At 41.3% G+C, this 15,304-nt stretch overlaps 1 protein-coding gene and 1 long non-coding RNA gene across 6 annotated transcripts in view; one reads left to right on the forward strand and one right to left on the reverse strand.

The window, feature by feature from the left end:
- Positions 1–15,304, reverse strand: part of LOC143110181 (inverted formin-2-like) — a 50,462-nt gene that overhangs the window by 33,262 nt on the left and 1,896 nt on the right. The window lies entirely within an intron of this gene.
- Positions 2,756–4,700, forward strand: LOC143109477 (uncharacterized). Its single transcript, XR_012983877.1, has 2 exons — positions 2,756–3,344; positions 3,755–4,700. It is a non-coding gene; the product is annotated as an uncharacterized LOC143109477 (long non-coding RNA).

Here is a 15,304-nt window from a genome sequence, read left to right on the forward strand (position 1 = left end):
TGCATCTGTATGGGAAGTAAACAGGTGGCTTGGTCTGAGCAATAAACTATTAGAGCCAATTGATTGAACTACCAGAGACTTTCTAATGAGGAGACAAAGCATTTAAAGAATCTCCCACAGAAATGTATGGGGTTAGTTCGTAACGCAAACATGGCAGTCGTCTACACATATTCTTCCTCCGCCAAAAGTTGACGTGAATACATCGTGCCAATCATGTGGTATGTTGTAAATACCTCATGCCAATCATGTGGTATGTTGTGAATACATTGTGCCAATCATGTGTTGTGATCTCACACTTGGAGCAAGGTTGGTGTGTCGTGATTCGTAAAGCCTTGCGCAGACGCAGTTCTCCACGAAATAGATGCCCAATAAGTGCCCAAAAAGCGTTACAATATGGCCGCCGAGTGGAGGGTCTTGCCTAAAAGGACTTTGACCATACCTTTTTTCTCAAAATTTGTGCTCAGTGTGTGCATTCCAAAAAAGACCAAAAAACCCTGATGTTCACGTCACACACAGTCCTGGCTCTGTATGCATCTGTATGGGAAGTAAACAGATGTTGGACTGAGCAATAAACTATTAGAGCCAATTAAGAATGCTGTTTCAGGAGCAGTGAGTGGGGTGTATTTAGTTGGTTGCCATAACAATTTTGCTAGTTATAAACTAGAGGGCTACCAGCTTACCAGCTTGTCAGCTTGTGGTGGTAGTAGGACACCATTTGGTCTGCCTCTAACTGGATGTGATTTCCTCTGGACACTGTTGTGGCCATTTGAGGAAATGATTCTCCAGCAAGCATTTCAGCAATTTCCAAACCAATGCTGAATTTTTTCATTGTATTTTATGTCTGCACTTTCAGGACGAAGCAGATTGTGACAAGGGGTCAAAATGAATCTATGTGCTAAGGACACATTGAACTAACTGAAATCAAACACTTTGAGAGCTAAAGATGTCTTGACCTTCTTTGCTCTCCAACACTGGAGACGCCACGGGAGTATTGGTACCCCAATAGAACACTTACCGAAAGGGGATGTGTTAACAGTGACCTCATACGTCATATGTTGTACGTACGTTGTGCGTAATGATTTGTATAAATGCTGGTGCACAAATAAAGTCTTTCTCTTTTCCGGCCTAAAAACCGATGTGAGCAGTGATTGCCTCCGTACATGATATAACCAGTTTACTACACACAACGAATATGGCTGCGCCAACAGGTTATGGGCCCAGGCGTGATGTAGGAAGCCGGTGGTATAGATTGTGCTTTGACGGAGATGAGAAAAAATATGAGTTATGGGAGACAAAGTTCTTAGGTCACTTGAGTCTGATGGGGCTGAAAGACACCATACTGAACGAGCCCGATTCTGACAACGAGGAGGAGGATTATGTCGAGAACGACAGAAAGAAAAATGAGGAGGTATATGCCGAATTGATTCAGTTTTTGGATGACAAAAGCCTTTTTCCTTGTCATGAGAGATGCAACGGACAATGGGAGAAAAGCTCTCCAGATATTGCGGAACTATTACGCAGGTAAAGGAAAACCCAGAGTGATTAGCTTGTACACAGAGTTAACGTCCTTGCAAAAGACTGCAAATGAGACTGTTACGGACTACATTATTCGGGCAGAATCAGCCATTACAGCACTGCGAAATGCTGAAGAGAGGCTGAGTGATGGACTTTTGATTGCCATGATTCTGAAGGGATTACCAGAGTCATTTAAGCCATTCGTTATCCACGTTACACAGGGCGATGAACATTTAGCTTTTGCAGAGTTTAAGACCAAGCTAAGAAGTTTTGAGGACACTGAGAAGTTTCGTGCTAGCTCTGGTGACAACGTGATGAAAGTGAGTGCCTCGACCCATGAATGGAGAGGGAGAGAGAAGACGGTAGGCCCTGATGTTGTATGCTTCAACTGCGGTGTGAAGGGACACAAGGCCCGGGCATGTCCGAACGAACGGCAGAAAAGGCAAGCACAATGGTGCGGGTACTGCAAGAGCTCCCAGTGGCGGTTTTAGGTACGGGCGAACCGGGCGGTCGCCCGGGGCGGCATCTTGTAGGGGGCGGCACGAGCGCTTAAAAAAAAAAAAAAAGAAGAAGAATAATAAACGTCGCAAAACGATTTTCTATTATCCATCACTTGTGTGAGGAATTAGGGAATTGGCGCTCCTGTTGCTCAGAAGGTAGGCCTACTGCACTGCACTGTGCAGAGGAAGGGGCGAAGGGAGGGGTTTGCGGGGGACAGTTCACCTCTGGGTCTCCTTAATGAAACGGGAAAGGGGGGATGAATGGGGATCCACTGTATAGTAGCCTACAACAGTCTATTAGTGGGCTAAAATCAGTCACACCTTGACTTTCTTCCAAACAACGCACATCTCATAATGTTATGAATGCAGACCTATGATTCCTGCACATTTAATTAACTGTGTGAAATGGCTAATAAAAATAGGTGACAAAACGATTAAGAGGTCACCCAGGTGAATTGGTTTGGTCTTGACTGTGGTCGCGAGTGGATCATGGGAATTTGTGGATTGTTGTCGAGTGCCAAACACGATGGACAGAAAGCGGTCAAAGCCATCAGGTGCCCAGTTCCCAAAAAAAAGAAAAGTAGAAGAGGAGAAACGAGCAAAGGATAAAGGTATGTAATGTCCTAATAATAACAGTATCATGTCATGAGTGAAGGGCTAACGTCAATGTTAATTGATAGGGCCTAGCCTAGTATAACTTTTACGTTTGTTAGCCATCTTGCAATGATACCTTAGCCTGGGTGCCATTCCGAACTTAGTCCCGCCCACAACGTTTGAGGTCGGGAAGTTCGGTCTGGCATTGATCAATAGTGGCGCGAGTATGCTCGCCCAAATACTGGCGGGCCAATCAAATTGTCAGGGCGGGCTTTATACGATGATGGACAGATGCTCAACAGTAACGTAATCCACCACGTCACCAAAGAGCGCTTAGGTTGAATTCGTTTACAACCATAGATATAGTGTATATATCTATGGTTTACAACAACGATGGCTGCCGCTGGAGAATTGAGATGTGTAGATTCTGCTATCAGGTCTGTTCTAGAAGATATCGACAGCGAATTAATTTTAAAAGAGGAACAGAGTAACGGGATCAAGGCATTTGTTGATAAGAAAGATGTTTTTTGCCGAAGCAACTGAAATGGGCATCACGGCGATGCAACTCGGCGTGCTCGACGAGGTGGATATAGCCAGCGGTCGTTGCCAGGTCCTTTTTTGAAGCCCGGAATCCTGGCTGCTGAACAACAAGTGGAGGGACATGCTAGGCTCCGATGTTTTTCAAGCCAACGTAATGGGTATCGTCATGGACGAAGTTCATCTAACTTACAAATGGTAAGAGAGTCTAACTGTCTGACTTAGTAAATAACTCCCAATGTCGTGATATGAATCCCATGTTGTAAACATAGTAGCCTAGGTATCGTTGTACGTTCGCTAACTCAGACTTGGTACAATCATAACGTTAGTGTGATTGTAGCGAACTAGCTGTTAAAACATTCTAATGTAGGTTACTGTTTTATTTCTATCAGTGGTCAGGCTGCAAAAGGGCAGAAGGGCATTTGGGTGTTGCTTTATGTACTCAAGCACCATACCCATATTGGTAGGCTAGTCACTGTACCCCTTATAAGTGATGTATTCTTTTTAGATGTCAGTACAGTCATTAAAAAGTACTAAATTATACTACTCATAATTTCTTATTTTTACTGTTACTTATTGGTTGCTTTTTGTACTGCTATATATTCCAGGTACACCTGTGCTGACATTGACCGCTTCTGCTGATCGGGAATCCAGAGCCAGGGTTATGAAACAGCTTCAGATGGACAATCCAATAAATTTGGCCCTGAGCCCAAACAGAACAAACATCAGAGTGGGTCTGATTAAAGTACCTGGCCATACACTGGAGTGCCTACACTGGATTGTGAGGGATGTTAGTACAAAGCTTGACCCAGCAGTTAAGACGGTACTTTAATGGAGTCACTAGTTGTCTGCGGAAAGCTTTGTACTGCCATTTTGAGGAACACACCACATCTGTTGATCTAGGACATCTGTGCTGCACTCACTGCCATTCTGTTTGTTCTTGTGAACCTGAAGGTTGTGGGGAGCTAATCCCCAAATATGAACACTTTCAAGGGGAGGTTTCATCACACCACAAACACAGAATAGTCACACCTAAGGGCACACTTTTGATCAGGGAACTGTTACAAACTTACAGGAGTAGTTTACTTCAGGACCATAAAAACATACCACTTTACACAGTCGACACAGCCTGCACTGGTTTTGGAGATGAACTCATTGATCAGTTTTAGAACAGTGCACACAGATATTTGACCTGGACTTCATTATCCATAATCTCCCTACATACAAGCTGGAACATGCAAAAGAGATACTATGAATTATGCATGAGGTTTTTGATGACATCGAACAGAGTCAAACTAATTTGTTTGATGACTGTTGTTCAGGATGACCGTGTTCAGGTTGACATGGATTACACTGGTTACTTTGACGAGGATGAGGATGATAAGATACAATCATCCCCAAGTAACTTGGAATCAGGCTTGTCAATGTTGAAGATCTCAGGCTAGCTTCAAATTCAGGCTCAAATTTGTAGCTTCAGGGTCCTGTTGTTGTGCAAATGCCTTTTTTTTACCTCTGTTACATTAATATTTTTGAATAAAATTAAAATGGTTTATACTTCTCTACTGGTTGGTGATGTTTCTGCATTTAAAGACAAACAATAAGACATGTCAATAAATTTTTTTAATATCTACACATAATAGGTAATGTTTGAAGATATACGCTGAACTTTGAACATACAACCAATAAGAAAACACAAAAATGTTTTCAAGAATGTGGATACTACTAAACTATTATATGAAAACAATTAATTACATTGTCATTTACAAAAACCAATATTTACAAATTACCATCACCATTTACATTTCACATTTACTTAATTATTTAAATAGGCACATTTTGCCAGTCCATTATTTTCTCCTGGTAATTCAGCTTTGCCAATATGTTTCTCTTGAAATTCGGGAATGCATGAGACTGCCTGCCTGGGTGATTTTTGTTGGGAAAGTTGTGTCTCCCTGAAAACGTTTACCAGTGTTAAAACGTCCTGTTCTCGGGCCACATGATGAATGCCAGCCGGCCTTGTCAGCTCCAGCTCTGTGTCCGTTTTGTCCATTAGCTCTTTGACGATGCCAATGGACCTACTGATTCTGGCTGCTGACATTTCTGACATGTTTGGTCCCAATCCTCTCATAAATGATTTGAGAAAATTGTTTAGGTGTTCCAGGTGGAGGTCAAGTGGATGGAAAATGGGTGACAACCTGAAATATAAGTGAACACATCAGTGTGAAGAATTACAGTATAGCCTAATAAGTATAACGTGCATTGACAATACATTGGAAAATACAGACTGTTAAATATGGTGACACCAGATGCAATTGCTGAGCAGGTCAGAGAAGCACTGCCCACCCCCCACAGAGGTGCAGAGCACAGAAGTGGGGGTTGGATAACATGCTAGTCCATTACAAAATGAAGTTTCTACATATTGACAAAGTGACAGAGGCCAACTTACACATCAGGTACAAGTTTATCCTGGTAACATTTGCTCACACTACACTGAAATTCGGGCTGGCTTCCAGAATACTAGGCATGTCAAAATATGACTAGATGATTTAATCATAGATAGATTTCACGGAAATGAGGAGTGTGGGAATGCACAGTGTTTATCACATTGGACAATAATCACGACTCACTATTAACTCATGTGAAACGTGGCAATCGAGGTTATTCTCATAGTCATATCATAAGAAGTAGAAATGTATTAACAAGCTTACCTCTGTAATGCTTCTTCGCGTTTTTGTACCGGTTGGAGTTGACGGATTGGGGCAGAACTTCTTCAGAGTCCGGGGCGTCTCTGATGCCTCAGATGAACACGGTTCTTCAGGCTGGTCTCCTTCGTCTTCTGTCCATTTTTTAAACACGGGCATGTCGCGTTCCAACCTTGTTATAAAGTTCTGACAGGACCGACAAATGCGATGCGATTTGTTTGCAGTGTTGTGTTGTGGAGTTGTAATCCTAAACGGATAACTTGATCGTATATGCATTCACCTTTACTGTTTCTCTCAAAAATGAGGTTCGTGTGTTGAAGAACTCCGTGTATCCTTACATTATTTTTACACCTGCGAAAATCGCTCACATTTTCTTCTTCTAGCGTGCAGTTGAGTTCTGTTGACATCAACTATGCGTCGCTTAACATACGTCACACACTCCGTTGCTCTGATTGGTTGTAGGTCTATCCAATTGAGTGCAGAGGCATTTTTTTTCCTGGTTCGTTTGAAACACGCCCCATAATCACAGCTCTATGGAGCAGTATCAGACTCAAATTCTGACTAGAATTGAGTATGACTACGTCAGGCTAATGATACCTATGCTTAGCCTATAAAATAATAATTCGGTTTTAACAAACACAACAACTAATTTCACCATGAGATGGATTATGCTTTGCAACAAAACGGTCAAAACCTCAAAAGTTCGCTCGGGGGGATCTCGCCCAGGGAGTAATTGAGTCTAGAACCGCCACTGAGAGCTCCACACACTCCGAAACAGCTTGCAGGCGTAAAAGAAGAGACAACGTAAAACAAGTAGCTGATGAAGAAAGTAATGAACACGAATATGCTTTCTAGGCAAGCGACATCCAGCTAAACGGATTGAAACAGAAAGGACTGATGGTCGACACGGGAGCAACGTCGCACATAATCACGGACATCGGAAAGTTTAAGACGTTTGACGAGAAGTTCCAGCCAGAGAAGCACTTCATCGAGTTGGCCGACGGCACCAGAGAAAGCGGCGTGGCGCTCAAGAGGGGTGACGCGGAGGTGAGCCTGGTGAACTGCGAAGGAAAAAGAGTGAAAGCCAAGCTGATGAATGCGCTGTACATCCCGTCTTATCCACAGGACATTTTTTCAGTAAAAGCAGCGACAGCCAACGGAGCTTCAATCAAGTTCCAACAAGGCCATGATGAACTCATCCACAAGAGCGGTACCAAGTTTGATATTAAAGAACATAATAGACTTTATTACTTGAATACTGTAAGTGATGAAGGTGATGATAATGGGGATTTTTGTAACGGCTGTTATGATATCCAAACTTGGCACGAAATAGTACTTGGGCATTGTAACTATGATGACGTTTCCAGATTGCAGAATGTCGTAGAGGGAATGCAGATTAAGGGTAAAATTGATAAATCGAAACTAAATTGTGAGATATGTACACAAGGTAAATTTGTTCAGAGCAGGAACAGAGAACCAGATACAAGAGCAAAAGCAGCACTTGAACTTGTATACACAGATTTGGCCGGTCCTATAGACCCAATAGCAAAAGATGGATTCAGATATACTCTAGCTTTTACAGATGACTACTCAGGTACAGTATTTGTGTATTTCCTGAAAGCTAAGAGTGATACAGTGAAGGCTACAGAGAGATTTCTAGCAGATGTAGCGCCCTATGGGGATGTGAAGTGCATTAGGTCTGACAATGGCACTGAGTTCACAGGACAAGAGTTTCAGACCTTGCTTAACAGGAATAGCATAAGACATGAGTCCTCAGCACCATACTCGCCACATCAAAATGGCACGGCTGAGAGGAATTGGCGCACACTATTTGATATGGCGAGATGCATGTTGATTGAGAGTAACTTACCAAAAGAGTTGTGGACGTATGCTGTAATGACAGCTGCAGTGATACGCAACCGATGCTTTAATGGCAGAACAAAGCAAACTCCATGTTATATGCTGACGGGCAAGAAGCCTAACCTAGCTAGAATGAGAGTTTTTGGATCTGTGTGCTATGCATACAAACATGACAGGAAGAAGTTGGACTCACGATGCGATAAGGGAGTTTTTGTAGGATATGATAAAAATAGCCCTGCATATCTAGTGTACTACCCTGAAACAAAGAAAGTTATGAAAAACAGACTTGTAAAGTTTCTCACAAAGAACATAGTTGAGAGAGAAACTCAGACAGACCCAATGATATTGGATGATGATTTTCTTGGGAAGAGATATGTGGACCGCAGATCAAGTGCAGATGTAACCAATGAGAGTCAAGGGCAGACAGAGGTATATCAGGAAACTTCTGATAGCCATGATACTACTCAGATTGAGGGAAATGAGCCTCGCTACCCGAAAAGAGATAGGAGAATCCCACAGTACCTCTATGAGTACATTACTGAAGTAAAGTCAAAAGATCAGGTGTCAATTACTATTGACTATTGTTACAGAATGTGTGATGTACCACAAACTTTCAAGGAAGCTATGAGTTCAACCAAGGCAGATATTTGGGCTAATGCTATGAAAGAGGAAATTGATTCTCTTAGAGAGAATAATACATTTACACTGACTACACTACCAGAAGGTAAACATGAAGTAGTGTTGCATGGTGTATCGATACTAAAAAGGTATCGCGATGCCTTCACGCAAAAAACGATACGATTTCAGACGTTTTAGAATCGATACTTTATTAAAATAATAACGTTCTGTGTCTGTGTCAACTGCTGCTCCCACTGCTCCTTGCACGCATCTAGGCAAGTGGGCGTGTCAAGCAGGCAGCTCTGAGTGAGTGAGTGCGCAGCCAACGTCAACATAGTTCTTTGCCGACAGTTCTAGGCCTTGTGGATAAAACAAAAGGTGTGCTATTTCTATTTCGGATACATCGCGTGAAGGCAAGCCATCAGGTACACAAAGTCATTTAAAAGCAGTAGGCTACGCATGGAACTTGGCTAAACACCTCGCAGATATATCCCAACATTTTTAAAGAGTTCAAAGAACGACAGGTTAACGAATATGCTATAGAAAACACGACTACATGGTTAGTGCCAAGTTCTTCTCTTATGTTTTAGTCTAGCCTAAGTGAAACGAGTATGGTTCTCTGGGATAAAGCGAACCTTCCTTCATCAATGAATTTTGACGAGACAGAGCTGTAATCATTTTGACGAGACATAACGAGCTGTAATCAAGGGTGCTAACGCGATGAAAGCGCAATGTTCACGCCAGAATAACATTACCATAACTTGTAAACGATCTATTTCATGTTCGGTCAGTAGCAGCCTACTACTGGTAATATTTGTCATGGCATGTAGACTGCAATTTGTTCAATAATTATTGCCCAGATGTAGGATAGGCTACCCGAAATGCGCTAATTAAAGCCCACAGCATAACACCACCAAAGCGTGTTGAGTCCTAATAATAATAGCGGCTTATTGTTACAGTACGTGGTAGCAAATCATGTTATCAAAGAAATAGACGTAATGTAGGAATGCACACAGATATATTGCAACAGGTAATGGTGTAGGCCTATCTGACGAAGACCCGAGTGGTTGGAACGTCGTACTTGTACACTGGGCACAAAGAAGACTATCCTCACATTTTCCCCTTTGCAACTGTCAAAGAAATCCCATGAACACGGGAAGGCCTAGGGTAGCCTATACTGTACATCAGATGGCCTAAAGATTAGGCCCCTCTGCATAGCATTCAGTGATTTGCATGCAGTCATTTTAACACTGACCTTGATCTAGCCTAGTTTGGCTATTTAAAGCTACTTTATTGCCACAACACAATGTAAATGAACTATAACAAACAATAAAGGACTTAATCACACAAAGTAGGCCTACTATTTTACTGACTATAAAAAAATAATTATGTAGGACGTTTAGAACCCAGAATTGACCTACACACTACAAAAGTGCACCAAATTCAACACAAATGACTCAATACACTTGGAGGAGGTATGAGTCCTTTCTTCTCCAGATATCTTAGGATTTCGCCGTAGTATCGTTTTAGTATCGAGCATCGTGATATTTATGGCAGGTATCGTATCGAAGTCATAATTTTGGTATCGTGACAACACTAACATGAAGTAGGAGGTAGATGGGTTTATGCAGTAAAAACTAATGCAGATCAGTCAGAAACTTACAAGGCTAGATATGTTGCTAAAGGTTACAATCAAGTGATGGGCATAGATTACAAGGAGACTTTCTCTCCAACTGCAAATCTGACATCAATACGTGCACTTATGCAGATGGCCGCACAGTATGATCTAGACCTGCATCAGATGGATGTCAAGACAGCATATCTGCATGCTCCTATTGATTGTGAAGTGTATATAGAGCAACCAGAAGGATTTGAAGTGCAATCTAAGACAGGAGAAAAATTAGTCTGTAGACTAAATAGATCACTGTATGGTCTGAAGCAGTCTGGTAGAAACTGGAACAAAATGCTTAGTGATTATTTGATGGAGAGCTATTTTGTGCAAAACCCTGCAGATCACTGTGTCTACAGTAAACAAATCGGAAAAGAAAGCGCAATAGTGGTAATATGGGTTGATGATTTAATTATTGCTGCTAGTAATGATGATTTGTTGAATGATGTGAAGAAGACACTTGCTATGAAATTTAAAATGAAAGATCTTGGAAAGCTGAAACACTTCCTAGGCATTGATTTTGATCAGAAAGAAGGAGTTGTAAAGATGAGTCAAAAGAAGTACATATCCAAGGTACTAGAAAGATTTGGCATGTCTGATTGTAATCCAAGGTCAACCCCATGTGCACAGAAGCTAGAATACAACAGTGATGCTGACCCTGTTGATCCCAGAACATACAGGGAGGTTGTAGGAAGCTTGATTTACATAATGATCTGTACTAGGCCTGATTTAAGCTTTGTTGTGAGTAAGCTATCACAGCATTTGTCAGAACCAAATAAACAACACTGGGTAACAGCTAAGCATGTGATGAGGTACCTGAAAGGCACAATTGACCATGAGTTATGCTACAGGAAAAGTGAGACAGATCTAAAACTTGTGGCATATAGTGATTCAGATTGGGGAGCCGATTTGACTGACAGAAGAAGCATTACAGGATATTGCTTTAGTTTAACTAATGATGGTCCACTAATTTCTTGGAAATCTAAGAAACAGGCCACAGTTGCTTTATCAACATGTGAAGCATATGGCGCTGGCTGCGACCACCCAAGAGAGTTTGTATCTTGTACAGTTGATGAATGGAATGGAAAATGATTGTCAATATGCACCAGTGAAGATTTTTGAGGATAATCAAGGTACAATAGCCTTATCAAAAGATCCAGTGTGCCGCCAGAGGTGCAAGCACATTGATATAAGGCAGGGGTGGGCAACTAATTTCCCTAAGGGGCCACATGACAAACTGGGACTGTTGAGGAGGGCCGGACCCAAAATACCAAACTCAAGTCTGAACTCAATTCTGTTGAATTCTATTCTGTTCTTGTATAACATTAAGTAAATCGTTTTTGATTACTACTCGTAAGAACAGATGAAAATGTGAGGGAGACAAAGGAAAAACGGCAATATTTAATATATGTCCAGTATTTAATCCTCATTCTCGAAAATGATTTTTTGACATTGACATGTTTTTTTTTTTCAGTTTTCAAAGACTGATATAAAAAAGTAGTACAATATCTATAGCCTATAATTAGATAGGCCATGAAAATGTGAAGGAGTCAGTAGCCTACAGCCATCGGCCTGTGCCACTATTTCAACAGTCAGCAATATTTCATCATTAAATCATTACCATTATTAAATTAACTCTATGCAGAATTAAACTATGAAAATGTGGAGCAGACAATAGTAGGCTGTCATTAGTTAATCAACATGCACAAACTAAGAAAACTATTTTGAAAATGTAGGCTATGTTTTTGCTTTAACTTTATTCACAAAACTATGATTGGTCAACTCGCCCTGTTTGTTGAGCCGGCTGCTTCAAGCAACCTGTGGGTAGTAGCATCATACTAGTTCGCTAACATAAGCTTTGCCAATAAACTCAGATATATTTTGATTACAATGACGGGGTTATCCGATTGTAAACTGTCTATCTGTCAGTAACGCTTTGAAACGAACACTTCGTATCGCCAACGAGCAGCAGTAGGAGTTCGACATTCTAACAACCGTTGCGGTGGAGGAGACACAAAACTTTGAAAGGTTTACGCCGAAGTAAAGGTAACTGCATTGTGTCGACGCAGAAGCTATTCACCAGCAATGTTGAGGGAGTTTATGTCGTATGCATCCATGCACAAATGTATAGGCGTACAAATAGCAGTCGCTTTCAAAATAAAAGCAACGATATTGATTTGCGTGCATTATCTCTATGCTAGGCTCTTGACTACTGTTTTTTCACGGACCTTACGCGGGCCGGTCAGGGAAAGCCCACGGGCCGGATGTTGCCCATGTGTGATATAAGGTATCATTTTGTTCGTTCTGCAGTTAATGATGGCAAAGTGATAATTGAATATTGTCCTACAGTTGATATGGTGGCTGATGTTATGACTAAACCAATGACAAAGTTCAAGATGGAGAGATTTGTGAAATTTATGTTTGGTATGTAAGCTCTAAACTCCATCAAGATATGAGATTGTCTTTGTTAAAATTGCTTATATGTTAGGTTATTGTATAGATGGTGTGTATTGCATATATATGACTTATACAGCATGAGATCAAGTGGGGGTGTTAACAGTGACCTCATACGTCGTACGTTGTGCGTAATGATTTGTATAAATGCTGGTGCACAAATAAAGTCTTTCTCTTTTCCGGCCTAAAAACCGATGTGAGCAGTGATTGCCTCCGTACATGATATAACCAGTTTACTACACACAACGAATATGGCTGCGCCAACAGGATGCTACATGTCTGAACAAGATGTTACACCTGGATGACAACCTACAAGGTTGTATTTCGCTGAGCTTGGAAAACCTTGGAGGTGATGGTAGTGGGTGGATGTTGAAACCAGAGATGTTTGGGCAAAGAAAGGGCACACGCAAGGATTTTTTTTTTAAATTCAGATGTGATGAAAAGATTAGCTGAAAAGATTCAATTCTGAAATAAGCCAAGAGTCAACATGATTCAGTATTACTCAAAGTTCAAGGCAAGGACATATCTTAGTAAAATATGAGTCACCCTAATTAGTTAGGAGAAAATAAGAGTTTAAGCGTTTAAGATAGGCGTAGCTGGGTTCCCCATTAGCATTATAAAACTAGATGCCCCTTTTACAACACAACAAATCCAGACTGCCTGATAATGGGCTGAATAAAAACAAATAATGACCCGATAAAAATGCTGATTCAAAAGCCTATTGAGGCAGTAGTGCACAAGTCTGCGCAACGCTGTTCACTACTGCATGAGTCATAAGATGTACACCCTATTGCAGTGTAAGTAAGTCTGATCCACAGATTGGTGTGATGTTTACACAACTTCCAGGCATTGGTCTCCTGGGTCCGGTGAGTCACGCTCTGTGCAAGTGTGCGTGTGTGTGTGCGTGTATGTGTGTATGTGTGTGTGTGTGCTAGTATGTGTATGTGTGCATGTGTGTGTGTGTTTTGTGTGTGTGTGTGTGCTAGTATGTGTATGTGTGCGTGCGTGTGTGTGCTAGTATGTGTATGTGTGCGTGTGTGTGTGTGCTAGTATGTGTATGTGTGCATGTGTGTGTGTTTTGTGTGTGTGTGTGCGTGTGTGTGCTAGTATGTGTATGTGTGCGTGTGTGTGTGTGCGCACTCTGGGCCCTACCAGTTAAAATAAGTAGGTCTGGAGAATCTGATCAGCCCATTGTTGCCACAGTATACTGAGATACTGTTCAGCTGATTCTCTACATGACCTCTTTGCTATCAACACAGCGCAGTGTTTCCCATACATTGACTAATCTGTGGCGGGGCGCCACAAAATAAAAATCGGCCGCCACAGATGAGTATTCTATGTTTAATTTAATTGAATTTAAATTAAATATAAGGTCAAATCCTTGCATTGCCATTGAGCTGCGCTTTTTACGCACGCAGCCTTTCCTTGCCCCGCCCCGCTCTCTCTCGTAGCCCGCTGCCACTCCTCTGCATGTGCATTTAACAAAATATTCACCATTGTTGAAGGATTGTTGTTGCCACATAGAAGCATTGCATAGAAGACGTCTGGCTAAATTGCTATTAAATCCGCTTAGCATCGTGACCATGCTGCACAAATTTGTTCAAAACTGCTGCATTGAAGTGAACTCTGGTAAGGTCTTATCACAACATAGTAGGCTACATTGAAGAGACTAAACTAAGTTAAGTTTTGAAATCAAGCAGCATCTCAAAGCTAACGTTAGAATACTGTTTGGATGTCGAATTTAGCATGCTTAGCCTACTTACAGCTGCTTGTCAATTTCGTTGAAGGGCTCATTTTATTGACTCTGACAGTGAATGTTTGCAAAATCCCGATGTAAATGGAAAAGTGTTTTCCAAAATTCAAAAGTGCTTCTCCCAAGGAGAAGTACGAACCTTTATTTTAACTATGTAGAAAACGTTATGAATTGCATCCACACATCAGCAGCCTTTCAACTGTGTTACAATTGCAAGGGTTCCCTCAAACGTCTTAAAGTGACTGGCACTCTATTAGACCTATACACTACCAAGACGATCTTAATACCGTCCTGGTCAGGTAGAGAGTGGTCTGCTGATGCAGGCTCCTTCTCTTTCTCAAGCCCCAGTTTCTTTTGGGGGAAAAAACAACACAGGTGTGCAAGCAAGGGCAAAGCTAGTTAGGTATCTATTGCCACAAGCTTGACACTCTTCTTTTAGACTAGATATGGGCTGAGGGTTTTTTTTTTTTTGACAGATGGCTGTGAGTGGTTCGAATACCTTAAGCATGACATGCCTCTTGAAATGACTTGTGGAATACACCTACAAAGTATCACTGTGGAAACATGGGGTATACCACACTAAAAACATGATTAATACCTGCAATATACATGGTTGAGGAACTTAGCCTAATACGGACATATGCTGGCAATTTTTTCATCAAAGTACCTCACTGCTGACCTCCGCTGTCTTATCTTTCTTCCACATTCCTGTCTCGGTTCTCAAAAAAAAATGTGGTGTGAGTGACCACACGTTTCATATACCATGTCTTATACTCATTAATGTCTTTTATTCACACAACTTCTCCATATTAGGCCTCCTGTATAACTACACGTACATACACAAATGTCACAAAATAGTTTAGACTTAAAACACAAAGTAGTTTAGACTTATTTATATTGTTTAGACTTCTATGTTTCATCACTCGGATGAAATGTCAGACATGTCTCGTCATGCCCAAGAAAAAGGGAGTGTCTCGTTAGTGTCATGACAGCATGCCTGAGGATTTGACAACACAACTAATTTCTACTATTGTTATCCGTTTTAGATAATGTAGTTAAAGGTTTATCATAGTTCAAGACATAGGATATCATAGTTCAAGAC

Source organism: Alosa pseudoharengus, unplaced genomic scaffold, assembly GCF_046254945.1.
Source record: "Alosa pseudoharengus isolate Yale_2024_CS ecotype anadromous, Long Island Sound unplaced genomic scaffold, YU_APseudo_1.1 YU_APseudo_1.1_scf_7, whole genome shotgun sequence".
In the NCBI taxonomy this organism is placed as follows: domain Eukaryota; kingdom Metazoa; phylum Chordata; class Actinopteri; order Clupeiformes; family Clupeidae; genus Alosa; species Alosa pseudoharengus.